This window comes from Anas platyrhynchos, chromosome 2, assembly GCF_047663525.1.
Source record: "Anas platyrhynchos isolate ZD024472 breed Pekin duck chromosome 2, IASCAAS_PekinDuck_T2T, whole genome shotgun sequence".
In the NCBI taxonomy this organism is placed as follows: Eukaryota; Metazoa; Chordata; class Aves; order Anseriformes; family Anatidae; genus Anas; species Anas platyrhynchos.
Genome location: NC_092588.1, coordinates 26,246,065 through 26,251,226, shown reverse-complemented (window position 1 = coordinate 26,251,226; position 5,162 = coordinate 26,246,065). Strand labels below are relative to the sequence as shown.

Genomic DNA, 5,162 nt, shown 5'->3' with positions numbered 1-5,162 from the left:
GAAAAGGCTTCAGAGAAGGAATTACCACAGTGTTACTGTCTAGGAAGAGGGCTGGCATCATAAAATTGGACAGATCCCACAAGCAACAGGAGAAAAAGGAAGTCTAGGTGATAATAGCAAAATAAACAAACAAAACAACAAAATGATTCAAGAGTGGGGTGGCTTTTTCAAACTATTAGTGCCGAAAAGAAATACCATTTGTCTTCAAGTCTCCTGAGTTTATCCTGACATTATACCTGGGACTTGTCATCACCATATGGGCACCACCACAGCTGGAACACAGCATGGAAATAATGGGTGACTCAGAACTATTGTTCTCCCAAGGGCTCCCTCCCTCCAAACTGCTAAGAAAAGCTCAGAGCAGCTCTGCCCCTTTGCTCAGTCAGCTAGGTAGTATCGACATGTTGCAATAGCTGGGTACATGTACTTTCATGCAGATCTCTTCATGTAAAATTGTGTAAACAATCACCTAAAACAATATGCAATAGCTTCCAAAAGAATTCAGATGTTCTGCCATTCAGGCACAGCCCAGCTTATGCCTGGCACGTGCTAGCAAGGAGGAGTGAAGGCTGGTCTGAAACCACAGAGGCGATTGCAAAAGGTATGGGCTTCCACGGTGCTCCCCTGTTGTCACACTCATTAAAAACAGATCTGTGCATGTGTACCACTATATTGCCAGGGTGACAGCAGGCAAAGCGATCCCAGCCAGAAACTGAACACACAACATTTTGTTTTGGAAGATATCAGGACTGGAAACATTTTATCTCATTGATAAGAACAAGCACAGCTGAAGAAGTCAATACCAAACTCCTTTATTCCTTGTATGTGGGTAGTACAAAACATACCGAAATATTTTGAAGAGAAAATACTCCTTAAACAAACCTATTATAAAACAAATATACATTCTCTTTTCATTTAAAAGCCTGTTAAATAAGCATTCTCTTTTTATTTAAAGGCTGTAAACACCACAAAAAGCAAGGACAAAGATTCCGATATTACTGAATGAAAACGCATTTTCTGAAACATAATCCTTTATTCAACCCTAAATATACATATAAAATTCAGAACCTGTGAGTAGATAAGAGAAAAATAGCATCTGTTTCTCAAGTGTTTCTGACTATTTAATAGGTAATGAGGTCTGTCATGCTTAAGTCCAATAGCCAAAAGTTTAACGAGCAATATAATGGCAAAGTACAGAAGTCCATGTTCTGACTACTGCCACGCTTCTCTGTTACTTCATATGCTCATCTAAATAGTTTTATCTAAGTGATACAGATTAGTGTACTTAAGATTAGCATTTTCCTGTCCTCAGGTGAGTCATATGCAATACATCATGATAATGGATATTAAATGTTAACATGTTCACAGAAAATTGCATTAGTGACCCGAGTAAGTGTTTAATTATCTTCATAAGACATAGTCATTTCTGCTACATGATTTTAATCATTTACCACTTACTTTTTTTACTACCTTGCTAAAAATACAGCAGCTTGCTATACACATCTCCCCAGACTTTGTGGGCCAGATAACAAGTCCATTTTACTGGGCCTGCCATTTTAAATCCTGCCATAAAATCCTACTTGCAAAGACCCTGCCACTTAAATCCTGCCATTATCCTACTTGCAAAGTACCTGTAAATACCACCACCAAAAAAAAGTAGTAATTAAAAAACAAAAACAACAACAACAAAAATGAGAAGTTCGATACTTCTTAAATCATGACAACGAATTTTTTTTTTATTACAACACTAATCAAGGTATAAGGAAAAATACAATAAAATACCCTGTTTGTTCTGGATCTTCACTTATCTCACTATCTGTGTGGAAATTCCCATGTGAAGAAGCAAGGCAGACCACAGACTTCTTCAGAATGCAAATGATCAGTGGGAATTCTCACAAATATTCAGCAAGTTAAAAGCTCAAGGAAGAAACCAAGAGGCAGCTGCTTCTTTGCTCCATGGCCTAAATACTCTATCATTTAGAAACAGTATTTAACAAAAGCGTCAGTTTTATCCAAAAGCTGATCTACCCTGAGAAGCCCACATGAAGAGGTATCCTGTCTATAGGCACAGTGAAGGATTTTGAGACTTCTCTTTTAGTATCACTGAGCACCTTTTCATTATTATGTCCATTAGATAACAAGCAATGGGAAAGGCAGAGCTTGCTGCACCAGGTCATTTATCACCTGACACAATGAGACAGATGGTGAATTACGGATTACGTCACCTCCTCATTCAAATGTGGCAGCAGCACTGACAGAAACAGTGTAGACTTAATTAGGCTAAAAAAAAAAAAAAAAAAAGGTTATTGCATTATTGCATAAATAATGTATTAAAAGGTTATTATCATATATACTAGCAGTTGTTTTTATTAGCAGTTGTTTTATTATTTATGCATCTTCTCTATTGCCAACTGCACATTTTCAAATCACAGCTTAATGGGCTTGTGTTTGCTAAGGGCCTCTGCAATAACAAGCAAAGCTGTTCTGACAGCCAGCCCCAGGAACTGGAGTAAAGCACCAACCTACTTTTCCTCCCCAGTCCCATGCTCAAGACCTAAATCCTGACCTTCTTTACCCTGAGGTTGTTCAGATAGAAATAATCAAGTTAATTTACCCAGAATGTTTACTTGCTTGCTGCTCTAGAACTTCCTACAGATTTAAATACCTCACATGGTTCCAGTGTACCAGAGTAGAAAATACCAGAGCTTAGAGACAGATGTGCTTAAGTTTCTTCTAGGTAAGCACTGCATCCCACTAACAACATTTGATGGGAATACACAAATTGGACTGTCACAAGCAGCTTCAACACACATTACCTCCAGAAGTCCAGTCCCATCGCACTTTTCTTCTCTAAGACCACATGCTGGGTAAGTCCATCGCATATTTGCGCGTCACTGACAGGCGTTGTATGTCCTGCACAAGCAAAGTCTGAGGTGCTGCTATGGTTGCATAAGCAGATATGTGGAGTTTTACTTGAAAATGTTTATTTTCTCAATCTTCAGCATATTCAGCGAGTAGAAGCTAACTGAAGTCCATCGTGCAGTAACTGATTATCCTTAAATCTGCTAAAGATTTTTCCTGGTGGTCACTTGACATTTACTGCAAAAAGGGACTCTTGATTACATTTAGAGAAACCAAAGTGATTAAGTTAAAAATCAGTAGCAAAGGAAACAAAAAAGGTTTAGAATTTTTTACATGTAATAAACTGCTGAAACAAGTTAGGTCTTGTATTGATTGAGACAAACAATTATAAAGGTATTTCTCAACAGTGGTTAAAACTGAGTGATTAAAAGGAAAATCAACTGCATGTATTGTGACTGAGCATAATGAAAGTCTTTCAGGCACAAGGCCATGAACCGATTTATGGTTGGAAACAAAGTCAACAGGTATTGTTACACAGTTATTCTGTAAGCCATTACAACACAGATTCAAAGACAATTGCACTTGTTAATCTAAAAATCAGGACACCACAGACAAAACTTCAATTGATACACGATGTATTTGAGTTTTGCAGCCATTAACAGTTTCAGCAGAATTTCAAAGGATGATTTAAAGATTTATTTTGGAATTACTTTGTATTTTAGCTGCAATTTATGCCACTTCACTTGAACGATGAAAATTTAAGCCAGTTATGATGTCATTTAAGTTATCTGACAAAATGAATCTAAATTTACTAAAGGAAAAAGAAGGGGGTTTCCAGAAGCAGCGATATTCTGATACTGAATACTCTGATTTTTCCCTTGGTAGCCAGCCTCTCGTTTTGGGAACTCCGAGTCACCACTTTATCTTCTTCAAACTTCTGTTTTAGAGTGTCCACAAAACAGGCAGCTCACCACAGAACGTGAATCACACGACTCTTCTTCCCCTTCCACCCTTACCGGCAAGTTTGTCTTCAAGCTCTGACAAAATTCCCAAGGACCTGTAGAAAGCAGCAACTGGCTACTTACTCCCGTTAGGCGTCCTGTTTTCATATGGTATCTTTAAATTTTTAGCGTAGTGATAATCATAATCTCTTAATGGGAAATAGCTTACGTATGGAGTTACAAAGGGGCTCTGTAGCACATGCTCACTGTGTATGTTCATTGCATGTCATTTTCTTTAGGAAGCAAAATCTCTTTTATATAACAAAGCCAACATAGGATGACAACTAGAACTACTGACATGGTAAATACAGAAAGGCATATATTTATATCAATGTCTAAAATTTACGTATTGCAAACATTGCATTGAAATTATACTTCTGCATAATCACCTAGTGTGCCTGAAAGATACAGACCAAATGAAAGCTGAAAACAGGACACTTCAGGACTTGCTTTATTTGCTTTTTGGCACAGGCTGCCCAGAGAAGCTGTGGATGCCCCATCCTTGGAGGTGCTCAAGGCCAAGCTGGATGGGGCTTTGGACAACCTGGCCAGGAGGGAGGTGTCCCTGCCCATGGCAGGGGGCTGGAAATAGGGGATCTTTAAGGTCCCTTCTAACCCAAGCTGTTCCGTGATTCTACAACTCTATGGGCTCTAGGCCTAAATAGAGAACTGAGAAATAATTGCCATGCCTCCATCCGCACACTGTGACATATCACCCAGTATCACAGCCTGAAAACTTGGCTTCTTTCCCTCTTTCTCTGCTCCCTACCCACTACGGGGCGAGAAGAGGGCAGGTGAGAGCCGCACACAGCCCGAGGTCCATCCACGTTAAGGCGAGGCATCGGCTCCGCTCACCCTGTTAGAAGGGTGGCTTTCTCCTATGGGGAAAGCCACAGACTACTAATTCCGAAATAAATCACTTTTAACGAAAAACGTGACTCGGTGCCCGAGCCGTGCAGCACCTTCCCGCTAACCCTCACGTCAGGTTACCTCAAACCGCGCGGGCACGGCCGGCGATGGCTTTCTGGAGATTTCGGCTGTGCCTCTCCTTGTATCGCCGCTGTCGCGATAAATCCCCGCGGAGGGGGCCTGACCGCTCTCCTGGGGGAAGCCGCTCCTCGGCGGGGAGGCGGGCCGGGGTGTGGGGGGAGGCGGGGAAGGGCGGCGAGACGAGCCGAGCCGGGGCGGCCGTGCTGGGGCGCTGTGGGCTCCGCAAGCTCCTGGCCGAGACACGGCGTGGCCGCCCCCGGCACCCCACGAGCAGCACGGAGCCGGCCCCGGCCCTGGAACCGGCCGAGG

At 41.6% G+C, this 5,162-nt stretch overlaps 1 long non-coding RNA gene across 1 annotated transcript; it reads right to left on the bottom strand.

Moving 5' to 3' along the window:
• Positions 1-788: 788 nt before the first annotated feature.
• On the bottom strand, positions 789-5,022 carry LOC113842885 (uncharacterized). The gene is made up of 3 exons (XR_003495758.3): positions 4,854-5,022; positions 2,817-3,919; positions 789-2,280 (listed from the first exon to the last, which is right to left on the bottom strand). It is a non-coding gene; the product is annotated as an uncharacterized lncRNA (long non-coding RNA).
• Positions 5,023-5,162: the final 140 nt, after the last annotated feature.